Source organism: Anolis sagrei, chromosome 3 (assembly GCF_037176765.1).
Source record: "Anolis sagrei isolate rAnoSag1 chromosome 3, rAnoSag1.mat, whole genome shotgun sequence".
NCBI lineage: Eukaryota > Metazoa > Chordata > Lepidosauria > Squamata > Dactyloidae > Anolis > Anolis sagrei.
The window spans coordinates 268,334,848-268,348,252 of NC_090023.1; the positions used below are offsets into that span (position 1 = coordinate 268,334,848).

The window sequence follows — 13,405 nt, forward strand, 5'->3', positions numbered from 1 at the left end:
GAGCCTGCCACTTTTGGACTCTTGCTTGCTGAGGTGTTCCAGCGAGTGTCTCTGTAGATCTTAGAAAACTATTTCTTGATTTAAGTCGTTGACGTGCTGGCTGATACCCAAACAAGGGATGAGCTAGAGATGTCACTGCCTTGGTACTTTCACTATTGATTGCTACTCCCTGGCAGATGTCAGGTGGTGCAATACCGCCTAAACAGTGTGATTTCTCCAGTGGTGTAGGGCGCAGACCAGGCCCGTAGCCAGGATTTCGTTTCGGGGGGGGGGGGGGGGCTTAATTTTTTTCAGGGGGGGTTTCGGGGGGGGCTGAGTTTCGGGGGGGGGGGGCTGAGTCTGAGTGAAAGAGGGTCTAGCCTAGCAAACCTTTTGTATCATTACCTCAATACCCCCATGCATATGGGATATATGGAGCATGGTGATCAGATCATGATATGAATAAACATAACAGTTTAAATAATGCACCAATAAGGCCTTTTCGCGAACCACCATGAAAATTTCGGGGGGGGGGGGCTGAAGCCCCCCGAGCTCCCCCCCTGGCTACATGCCTGGCGCAGACACACCGTGACAATGCGGCATGTCTCTTTAAGTGCCACATCCACTGCTTTAGCGTAGTGGGTATGCGTACTCAGCAGCAGAGTAGCAAAGCACAAGGGCAGATGTCTTCACTGTGTCTGTTTGTGATCCCCAGGTTGTGCCAGTCAGCATTCGTATGATATTATTTCTAGCACCCACTTTTTGCTTGATATTCAGGCAGTGCTTCTTATAGGTTAGAACACAATCCAGAGTGACTCCCAGGTAACTGCAATGTTCCAGTGGGATTCCTTCCCAGGTCATCCTCAGAGCTCAGAATGCTTGTCTGTTCTTAAATGCAGGAGTTAGAACCAGAGAGTAGGAAAAGAGATTCATCCGAGCTGACCAACTCCGGTCCTGCTCTCCATCTTGAGCCAAAGCCAAATTCCTCGCCTGGGACTGAATCAAGAGGATGATTGTCTTGGGGTGGGCTGCGACGTGTGCCCTTGGGCAGAGCAGAAACGTGGGTGGAAAGCTGGAAGCACACCGGACGGACGGAGCCGTGGGAGAGGAGCTTTCCCACAGGCCCGTATCGCTCCATCGCCCTTCTCCGCCTTTGAGAAGAAACCTCTCAGGACAACGTGTTCCGGAGCAGAATCGGCGAGGAAAACACTCAAGGACTGAGCAGCTTGGATGTCATTGCGCACAGCCACAGGCCCTTGCCATTTAGAAGGCCAATAGGAATTATAGTTCCATGTGAATGTTCTAGTTTACCTAACAGCTGCCATGCCCAAAACTAAGACTGTAATATCCCGAGTTCTGAGGATTACCTGGGAAGGAATCCCACTGGAGCATTGCAGCGCACCCAAATACCTGGGAGTCACTTTGGACCGTGCTCTGACCTACAAGAAGCACTGCCTGAACATCAAACAAAAAGTGGGCGCTAGAAACAACATCATACGAAAGCTGACTGGCACAACCTGGGGATCACAACCAGACACAGTAAAGACATCTGCCCTTGCACTATGCTACTCTGCTGCTGAGTATGCATGCCCAGTGTGGAACACATCTCACCACACTAAAACAGTGGATGTGGCTCTTAATGAGACATGCCGCATTATCACGGGGTGTCTGTGCCCCACACCACTGGAGAAATTACACTGCTTAGCCGGTATTGCACCACCTGACATCCGCCGGGAAGTAGCAGCCAATAGTGAAAGGACCAAGACAGAGACATCTCCAGCTCATCCCCTGTTTGGGTATCAGCCAGCACGTCAACGACTTAAATCAAGACATAGTTTTCTTAGATCTACAGAGACACTCGCTGGAACACCTCAGCAAGCGAGAGTCCAAAAGTGGCAGGCCCAAACCCAGCACCTCAATTCATGGGTGATACCAGATGAGAGACTCCCCCCTGGGCACTCAGAAGACTGGGCGACTTGGAAGGCACTGAACAGATTGCGCTCTGGCACCACGAGATGCAGAGCCAACCTTAAGAAATGGGGCTACAGGGTGGAATCCTCGGCATGTGAGTGTGGAGAAGAGCAAACCACTGACCACCTGCTGCAATGCACCCTGAGCCCTGCCACATGCACAATGGAGGACCTTCTTGCGGCAACACCAGAGGAACTCCAAGTGGCCAGATACTGGTCAAAGGACATTTAACCAAATACCAAATTTACAAAATCTGTGTGGTTTTTCTTTCTTTCTTTTTTTCCTTTTTCTTTTTAATCTCTGTGTTTGTTTTGCTCTGTTAGAATTGTAATACAATGGTTGCTGATGACACGGTAAATAAATAAATAAATCCTGGCGGTGGATCCGTAGGTGACCTAGGTGACTGTGGAGCCCAGCATTTTGGGTGTCTTGTTAAACCATTTAAGGGAAAGGTACTTACTTACTTAGGCGGTCCCTCATTGTCCGAGTAAGATTGTCCTCCCAAGTTTGGTGTCCTGGCAGTGGGCACATAGGTGACTGTGAAGCCCTATTCTTGACCTGCATGTTCTCCTGCGGTGAGGGCATCAGTTTCCTGGTGGAAGGCAGTCCTGGTCGGAGTTGGCTTGGCGCGCCTTCCTCTTGGCATGTTTCTCTCTTTCACCCTCCATTCGTGCTTCTTCAAATTCTGCAGCACTGCTGGTCACAGCTGACCTCCAGCTGGAGCGCTCAAGGGCCAGGGCTTCCCAGTTCTCAGTATCTATGCCAGAGTAGATGATATGCAGATTTGATTAAAATGTTATCTACAGAAATGTCTAGATCCTCAAGTGCAATTCTAGCATCATCATCATTTATTACTTACTTTACTTAGGTGATCCCTCGTTGGACGAGTAAGATGGTCTTCCTTGACTATTTTTGTGGGTTTGTAGGTGGCTGTGGAGCCCTATTCTTGCTCTGAATCTTCTCCCACAGTGAAGGCATTGGTTTCCAGGTGGAAGGCGGTCCCGGTCAGGGTTGGCTTGACACGCCTTCCTCTTGGCACATTTCTCTCTTTCGCCCTCCATTCGTGCTTCTTCAAATTCTGCAGCACTGCTGGTCACAGCTGACCTCCAGCTGGAGCGCTCAAGGGCCAGGGCTTCCCAGTTCTCAGTGTCTATGCCAGAGTTTTTAAGGCTGGCTTTAAGCCCATCTTTAAATATCTTTTCCTGCCCACCAACATTCCGTTTTCCATTCTTGAGTTCGGAATAGAGCAATTGCTTTGGGAGACAGTGGTTGGGCATCCAGATAACATGGCCAGTCTAGCGGAGTTGATGGAAGGACCATTGCTTCAATACTGGTGGTCTTTGCTTCTTCCAGCGTGCTGACATTTCCCCGCTTGTCTTCCCAAGAGATTTGCAGGATTTTCCGGAGGCAGCGCTGATGGAATCGTTCCAGGAGTTGCATGTGACGTCTGTAGACAGTCCACGTTTCGCAGGCGTATAGCAGGGTTGGGAGGACAATAGCTTTATAGACAATCACCTTGGTCTCCCTACGGATGTCCTGGGCCTCAAACACTCTCTGCTTCTTTCGGAAAAATGCTGCACTTGTAGAGCTCAGGCGGTGTTGAATTTCAGTGTCAATGTTGACTTTTGTGGAGAGGTGGCTGCCAAGGGAGCGGAAATGGTCAACATTTGCAGCAGATAGGATTTGCAGCAAAAAATGGCTGTAGTCTTTGCTCCTCAATGTTTTTGTATTGGATGGTATTACTGTGTCATTTTATGATTCAGTGCTATGGGGAAATTGATGTTGTCATCTATAGATACTTTTTAGCCTTGGTGGTGCCCAACCAAACTACAACTCCCAGGTTTCTGTAGCATTAAGTCCCAATAGTTAAAAGTGATGTCGAACTGCATTCATTCTACAGCGTAGATTCAAACTGGGTTGTTGTAGGGTTTTCGGGCTATATGGCCATAAAAACCTACACAACCTCTGAGGATGCTTGTCAAAGATACAGGCGAAACGTCAAGTGAGAATGCTTCTAGAAGATGGCCATACAGCCCGAAAAACCTACAACAATCCAGTGATTCTGGCCATGAAAGCCTTCAACAATACATAGATGCAAATTGCTTCCATCCCTTTTCTTTGGGTACCTAAACTCTACTTGAAAGGCCTCATCTACTCTGCCACACAATCCAGTTTCTGGATGTAGATTAATTGCACTGAACTGGATTATAATGTTGTTGTTGTTGTTGTTGTTGTTGTTGTTGTTGCTGCTGTATTTATATCCCGCTTTATCTCTCCCAAAGGAGACTCAAAGTGGCTTAACATAACAACATTCACAGACCATTTAAAATATTCTTTGTCATGTCAGAAGTCACTTTTGGTGTGCGAGAATTGGCCGTCTGATTTTGATGTTTTTATCATCCTTGTGGGAGGCTTCTCTCATGTCCCCGCATGAGGAGCTGGAGCTGATAGAGGGAGCTCATCCGCCACTCCCCAGATTCGAACCTGCGACCTGTCGGTCTTCAGTCCTGCCGGCACAGGGGTTTAACCCACTGCGCCACTGGGGGCTCCTTTAAAATATACTAATATGCAAACATTAAATATAATTAAATATAAATAGTATTCAAACAGTCACAGTTAAAAACCATTCAAACCATGGCAGTGTAGACACATAAAGATTTAAGCCCAAGATTTAAAGATGGGCTCAAAGCCAACCTTAAAAACTGTGACATAGAACTGGAAAGCACTGGCCCTTGAGCGTTCTAACTGGAGGTCAGCTGTGTCCAGCAGTGCTGCGGAATTCAAAGAGGCATGAATGGAGGGCGAGAGGGAGAAACATGACAAGAGATAGGCACGTCAAGCCAACCCTGATTGGGTTTCTGTCTGGAAATTGATGTCCTCACTGCGGGAGAACATGCTGATCAAGAATAGGGTTTCACAGCCACCTATGAACCCACAGCGAAGACACTATGCATCATCATCAGGCTACAAGGGATCGCCTAAGTAAGTAAAGTAAGTACTTAGTCTCCAGAGCAGCAGAAAAGAAGCTTTTTCATACTTCATTAATTATACAGTGTAGATCACTCATGGGCAAACGTTTGCCCTCCAGGTGTTTTGGACTTCAACTCCCACAATTCTTCACAACCTCGGGCCCTTTTCTTTCCCACCTCATCATATAAATGCTGACTGGTACAACCTGGGGATCACAACCAGACACAGTGAAAACATCCACCCTTGCGCTTTGCTACTCGGCTGTGAAAACACATGCCCAGTGTAGAATACATTTCAGTGGATGTGGCTCTTAATGAGCCATGCCACATTATCACAGGATGTCTGCATCCAACACTACTGGAGAAATTATACTGTTTAGCTGGCAATGCCCCACCTGACATCCACAGAGAAGTAGCAGCCAGCAATGAAAGGACCAAAGCAGTGACACCTCTGGCCAGTCCTCTGTTTGGATATCAGCAAGCACATCAATCAAGAAACAGCTTCCTAAGATCTACAGAGATATTCGCAGGAATACCTCAGCAAGCGAGAGTCCAAAAGTGGCAGGCTAAAACCAGGAACCAACCCTAACATGGATCGCCTCCCACCTGGAAACTGATGTCCTCACTGCGGGAGAACATGCGGGTCAAGAATAGGGCTTCACAGCCATCTATGAACCTAGCACCAAGAGACCACACTTCAAGGACCATCATCCCCAGGCATCATCTCCAGGTAATTCTACAGCATAGATTCAAACTGTTTCCGTCCCTTTTCTTTAGGTACCTAAACTCTATTTTAAAGGCCTCATCTACTCTGCCACACAATCCAGTTTCTGGATGCAGATTAATTAGATTGAACTGGATTATAATATTGCTGCTGCTGCTGTTGTTGTTATATTTATATCCCGCTTTATCTCTCCCAAAAGAAGACTCAAAGCAGCTTAACATAACAGCATTCACAAAACATTTAAAATATACCAATTTGCAAAAATTCAAATAGAATTAAATATATACAGTATTTGTTGTTGCTGCAGTCGCTGTTATTTCTGTTGTTGTTGTTGTTGTTGTATTTATATCCCGCTTTATCTCTCCTGAAAGAAGACTCAAAGCAGCTTAACATAACAGTATTCACATACCATTTAAAACATACCAATATGCAAACATTAAAATATAATTAAATATAAACAGTATTTGTTGTTGCTGTTATTGCTGCTGGTATTGTTGTTGTTTTATTTATATCCCACTTTATCTCTCCAAAAGGAGACTCAAAGCAGCTTAACATAACAGCATTCACATACCATTTAAAATATACCAATATGCAAACATTAAAATAGAATTAAATATATACAGTATTTGTTGTTGCTGCTATTACTGTTGTTGTTGTTGTTGTTGTTGTTATATTTATATCCCGCTTTATCTCTCCCGAAAGAAGACTCAAAGCAGCTTAACAAATATACCAATATGCAAACATTAAAATAGAATTAAATATATACAGTATTTGTTGTTGTTTTTGTTGCTGTTATTGCTGTTGCAACAACCACAACTCATGTTGTGGTTGTTGTTATATTTATATCCCGCTTTATCTTTCCCGAAAGAAGACTCAAAGCAGCTTAACATAACAGCATTCACAAAACATTTAAAATATACCAATATGCAAACATTAAAATACAATTAAATATATACAGCATTTGTTGTTGTTTTTGTTGCTGTTATTGCTGTTGTTGTAGTAGTAGTAGTATTTATATCCCACTTTATCTCTCCCAAAAGAAGACTCAAAGCAGCTTAACAAATATACCAATATGCAAACATTAAAATAGAATTAAATATATACAGTATTTGTTGTTGTTTTTGTTGATGTTATTGCTGTTGCTGTTGTTGTGGTTGTTGTTATATTTATATCCCGCTTTATCTCTCCCGAAAGAAGACTCAAAGCAACTTAACATAACAGCATTCACATACCATTCAAAATATACCAATATGCAAACATTAAAATAGAATTAAATATATACAGTATTTGTTGTTGCTGTTGCTATTTCTATTGTTGTTGTTGTTGTTGTTGTTGTTGTTGTTGTTGTTGTTATATTTATATCCCGCTTTATCTCTCCCGAAAGAAGACTCAAAGCGGCTTAAAATAACAGCATTCACATACCATTTAAAATATACCAATATGCATACATTAAAATATAATTAAATATAAACAGTATTTGTTGTTGTTGCTGTTATTTCTGTTGTTGTTGTTATTGTTGTTATATTTATATCCCACTTTATCTCTCCCAAAGGAGACCCAAAGTGGCATTCACATATCATTTAAAATATACCAATATGCAAACATTAACATAGAATTAAATATAAACATTATTTAAAACATACACAGTTTAAAATCCATTAAAACCATGGCAGTGTAAACCCATATAGTCCAGTTGCAGAGTAATTGCACTGAACTAGATTATAATGTTGTTGTTGTTGTTATGTTGTTGTTGTTGTATTTATATCCTGCACTTAATCTGCATTCTGAAACTGGATTATATGGCAGTGTAGATCCAGCCTAAGGGTGCCTCTGCACTGTTGAATGCAGTTTTGACACTATACTCATTACTCCAGAATCCTGGGAATTATAGTTTTGCAAGGACTTTCGCCTTCTTGACCATTTGCCTCGGCAAACTACAACTCCCAAGCTTCCAGTGCATCAAGCCACAGCAATGAGACTGCATTGCAAACTTTGCTCCTTCAACTGTTTTGCACTTCAGATCCCAGAAGTCCTAGCCTGAAATCCCAAACAGCTGGAGGACCAAAATTTGGGATATACACTGTTCCACAATGCAGGTGCATCCTAAATGTTTAGCTGAGGCTTTAAGTGATTGCAACGCGTCCAATTTGGGAAATTTCAACGGGAAGGTTCTTATTTGAAGAGGGCAACGCTCCCATTTGGCCTCCTTGTAGCAACACGCCTGAACCATCAGCAACGAACAGCTGTGTGTGTGTTTTGGTGTGTGTGTCTAGAGCCAAGGAGGCCAACCCAATTGCCGCCAATGATCTTCGCGGCTAAATAAGCCGTTTCCTCCCTTGCCGATTGCTCCTTTTCAAAGGCATCCAGGCCAGGCAAGGATACTACGTTTCCCGGCCAGATTGCGGCCTGGAAGAGGCGTTTTAGGAGCATCGGCCAAGGCTGGACTGGCTGGTTTTTCCAAAGGCTGGATCTACTCTGCGAATAATGCAGTCTGAAGTGCATGAAATGGCCAAGATAGACCCACATCATGCCCAAGATCTTTGGAAGGCATCAAGTTAGAGAGTGCCATTTCATCAAACTGCATAAATAATAAGTTCTTGTAGGTTTTTTCGGGCTATAGGGCCATGTTCTAGAGGCATTCTCTCCTGACGTTTCGCCTGCATCTATGGCAAGCATCCTCAGAGGTAGTGAGGTCTGTTGGAAATAAGAAAATGGGTTTATATATCTGTGGAATGACCCGGATGGGACAAAGGACTCTTGTCTGCTGGAGCTAGGTGTGAATGTTTCAACTGACAACCTTGATTAGCATTTGAAGGCCTGGCTGAGCCTGGGGAAATGTTCTGTTGAGAGGTGTTAAGATGTGCCTGGTTGTTTCCCCCTTCTTCCTCAGAGAGGAAACATGGCCCTATAGCCCGAAAAAAACCTACAAGAACCTAGTGATTCCACCCATGAAAGCTTTCGACAATACATTGCATAAATAATAATAATAATTATAATTATAATTATAATTATAATTATCTATCTATCTATCTATCTATCTATCAAAGCTCTGTGCGTAATGAGCACCTTAAAAACAAAAGAACCAATGAACGAAATCACACCAAATTTGGCAACAAAACGTCTCACAACCCAAAGAGTGACCATCACTCAAAAAATTATGATTTTATCATTTGGGAGTTGTAGTTGCTGGGATATATAGTTCTCCTACAATCAAAGAGCATTCTGAACTCCACCAATGATGGAACTGAACAAAACTTGGCACACAGAACTCCCATGACCAACAGAAAATACTGGAAGGGTTTGGTGAGCATTGACCTTGTGTTTTGGAGTTGTAGTTCACCTCCATCCAGAGAGCACTGTGGACTCAAACAATGATGGATCCGGACGTATTTTCATTTACTGGACCAAATTTGGCACAAATACGCAATATGTCCGAATTTGAATACTGGTGGGGTTGGGGGAGGGGGGTTGATTTTGTCATTTGAGAATTGTAGTTGCTGGGATTTATAGTTCATCTACTATCAAACAGCATTTTGACCTCCACCAAGGATGGAAGTGATTTAAATTTGGTACACTGAACTCCCATGACCAACAGAAATACTGGAAGGGTTTGATGAGCATTGACCTTGAGTTTTGGAGTTGTAGTTCACCTACATCCAGAGAGCACTGTGGACTCAAACAATGATGGATCTGGACCAAACTTGGCACGAATACTCGATATGCCCAAATATGAACACAGATGGAGTTTGTGGGAAATAGACCTTGACATTTGGGAGTTGTAGTTGCTGGGATTTATAGTTCACCTACAATCAAAGAGCATTCTGAACCCCACCAATGATAGAATTGGGCCAAACTTCCCACGCAAAACCCCCATGACCAACAGAAAATACTGTTTCCTGGTAGTCTTTGGTGACCCTCCTGACACCCCCTTGTGACCCCAGGAGGGTCCAAGTTGGCCCATGCCCGTGTCAGAACGCTGGTCTTCAAGAGTGAGGAAGTGAAAACAACAGGGAGGAAGTTCAAGTTGAAAGTGTACACAAAGGAAAGATGATATTGTTCATTTTTAACTAATGTAGCATTGTTTGGAAGATATGTTTGTGATGCGTTTGCAAAATGCATTCTAGGAAGTTGGAATGTTCCAAAGCAAGGCTTCCCAGGAGAATAACAGAAAATGGAGATTGCAGAAACTGAGCTTTTTGGGACTGCAACATCCAGAATCCCCCAACTGTGGGATGAAGGATTCTGGACGTTTAAAAAAAGGAACTTTGCCCCTAACTTTCACTCCGATAGAATTGGGCCAAACTTCCCACACAAAGAGAGACTATACAAGAGAGTAAAAAGAACACCAAAAGTGCAATTCTTTCTTCCAACTCTTTGATTCTATGATTCTGTATATTTATTTATTTGTCGTGTCAGGGCAACCAGTCAATTGTATTACATTTCTAACAGAACAAAACAAACAAACAAACAGACAAAACACAAAATTTGCAAACTTGGTAGTTGATTAAATGTCCTTTGACCTGTATCCGGCCACTTGGAGTGCCTCTGGTGTTGCCGCAAGAAGGTCCTCCATTGTGCATGTGGCAGGGCTCAGGGTGCATTGCAGCAGGTGGTCAGTGGTTTGCTCTTCTCCGCACTCGCATGTCGTGGATTCCACTTTGTAGCCCCATTTCTGAAGGTTGGCTCTGTATCTCGTGGTGCCAGAGCGCAGTCTGTTCAGCGCCTTCCAAGTTGGCCAGTCTTCTGTGTGCCCAGGAGGGAGTCTCATTTGGTATCAGCCATTCGTTGACCTTCTGGGTTTAAGCCTGCCACTTTTGGACTCTCGCTTGCTGAGGTGTTCCAGCGAGTGTCTCTGTACATCTTAGAAAACTATTTCTTGATTTAAGTTGTTGACATGCTGGCTGATACCCAAACAGGGGATGAGCTGGAGATGTCTCTGCCTTGGTCCTTTCACTATTGGCTGCCACTTCCCGGTGGACGTCAGGTGGTGCAATACCGGCTAAGCAGTGTAATTTCTCCAGTGGTGTAGGGCGCAGACACCCCGTGATAATGCAGCATGTCTCATTAAGAGTCACAGCTACTGTTTTAGTGTGGTGAGATGTGTTCCACACTGGTCATGCGTACTCAGCAGCAGAGTAGCATAGCGCAAGGGCAGATGTCTTCACTGTGTCTAGTTGTGATCCCCAGGATGTGCCAGTCAGCTTTCGTATGATATTGTTTCTAGCACCCACTTTTTGCTTGATATTCAGGCAGTGCTTCTTGTAGGTCAGAGCACGGTCCAGAGTGACTCCCAGGTACTTGGGTGCGCTGCAATGCTCCAGTGGGATTCCTTCCCAGGTGATCCTCAGAGCTCGGGATGCTTCTCTGTTCTTGAGATGAAAGGCACATGTCTGTGTTTTAGATGGGTTAGGGATCAGCTGGTTTTCCCTGTAATAGGCAGTAAGAGCACCTAGAGCTTCGGAGAGCTTCTATTCTACCATCTCAAAGCTCCCTGCTTGAACGGTAATGGCACGATCATCAGCATAGATGAAACTCTCTGTCCCTTCTGGCAGTGGCTGGTCATTTGTGTAGATGTTGAACATGGATGGGGCAAGCACACTCCCCTGAGGCAGGCCATTAGACATACAACATTCCATATATGTTGTATGTCTAACTGGTACTGAATGTTTGCCAAGTGTATGTGCATTGTAATCTGACCTGAATCCCCTGCGAGCTGAGAAGGGCGGAATATAAATACTGTAAATAAATAAAATAAATAAATAAAACATAAGAAGATGGTCCAAGGAAGATAAGACTATTAGGTTTAATAGAAGACAGTAATATTCCTCTCTTTGATGGGAAAGATACTTCGAACTTGCAAAACTTTAGTATCAAAAGTAATGAGAGTGTGGACAATAGAGACCAAGATTTGGATGTAACACAATATATATATATATATATATATATATATATATATATATACACACACATATATAACAAAGATAGAATGAAGGCTTTTGGAGGTTGCTCATTCCTAGGGTGGCCAATAGGTCAAAGCAGATTTGACGGCACGTGAACAGCGACAACAAAAAACACGTGGCCATGCAATCTGGGAGCTAAATACAGGGATTTAATCTCTCCCGCGGTTCTGGTTTAAGGTTAACAGATCAAGCACAAGAGCCTGGAAAGTCTGATGCTCATTGAAAGCCACTTAGAAGAGTCCGACCGCTTAGGAAAGCCTCAGAATGGTTCCCAGGTTTCATCTCCATGGCAAGAGAGCAGCTATAGAAAAGTCCCTTTTTGCAATCCTTGGCTAAACAACATCACAGGGTGCATCTATACCTGGTGTGGGCAAACTTGGGCCCTCCAGGTGTTTTGCACTTGAACTCCCACAATTCCTAACAGCCAGTAATTTCCTTAAATGATCCCTCATAGCTCGAGGATGATTGTCTTCCAGATGTGGTTTCTTGGCGGTGGGTCCATAGGTGACTGTGGAGCCCTATTCTTGATCTGAATGTTCTTCCGCAGTGAGGACATCAGTTTCCATACGGAAGGCGGTCCAGGTCAGGGTTGGCTTGTCATGCTTTCCTCTTGGCACATTTCTCTCTTTCGCCCTCCATTTGTGCCTCTTCAAATTCTGCAGCACTGCTGGTCACAGCTGACCTCCAGCTGGAGCGCTCAAGGGCCAGGGCTTCCCAGTTCTCGGCGTCTATGCCACAGTTTTTAAGATTTTTAAGGTTTCCTGTCCACCAACATTCCGTTTTCCGTTCTTGAGTTCGGAGTAGAGCAACTGCTTTGGAAGACGGTGATTGGGCATCCGGACAACGTGGCCAGTCCAGTGGAGTTGATGGCAGAGGGTTACACGAACAGGGTATAGGGTTACAGCCTGTGCTGGATGGGGCCGTACTCCCCCTGAAGACGCAGGTTCGCAGCTTGGGTGTGATCCTGGACTCATCGCTGAGCCTGGAGCCCCAGGTCTCGGCGGTGACCAGGGGAGCATTTGCACAGCTTAGGCTCGTGCGCCAGCTGCGCCCGTATCTTGGGAAGTCTGACTTGGCCACGGTAGTCCACGCTCTGGTTACATCCCGTTTAGACTACTGCAACGCTTTCTATGTGGAGTTGCCCTTGAAGACGGCCCGGAAGCTCCAACTGGTCCAACGTGCGGCAGCCATGATACTAACAGGAGCGGGGCACAGGGAGCATACAACCCCCCTGCTGTACCAGCTCCACTGGCTGCCGATCTGCTACTGGGCTCAATTCAAGGTGCTGGCTTTGGCCTATAAAGCCCTAAACGGTTCCGGCCCAAGATACCTAACTGACTGCCTCTCGGCCTACGAGGACTTTGAGATCTTCCGGGGAGGCCCTGCTCTCGATCCCGCCTGCGTCACAGGCACGGCTGGCAGGGACGAGAGATAGGGCCTTCTCGGTGGTGGCTCCTCGGCTGTGGAACACCCTTCCCGTGGACATCAGGCTAGCCCCCTCCCTGTTGATATTCCGCAGGAAGCTAAAGACCTGGCTGTTTAAGAAGGCATTTGAATAGAAGTGCAATGACTGGTAACTTGACCATAGGAATGGAACAACGGAAACAGTATTGGATTGTGAACTTGACGATGAGACGACTTGGAATGGCTTTGTAATAATGTTGATGTTTTTGATGAGATGTTTTGATAATGATGTACTGCGGATTATTTTTCACTATGTTTGTATTTTGCACCTGTTTTTCTATGTTGTACACCGCAATGAGTCGCCATTAGGCTGAGAATTGCGGTATATAAGTGTAGTA

The 13,405-nt window shown here is 44.7% G+C and overlaps 1 protein-coding gene across 1 annotated transcript in view; it reads right to left on the reverse strand.

The window, feature by feature from the left end:
- The window catches only part of LOC137096597 (uncharacterized), a 33,246-nt gene that overhangs the window by 1,104 nt on the left and 18,737 nt on the right, over positions 1-13,405 (reverse strand). The gene's annotated exons all lie outside the window — the stretch shown is intronic.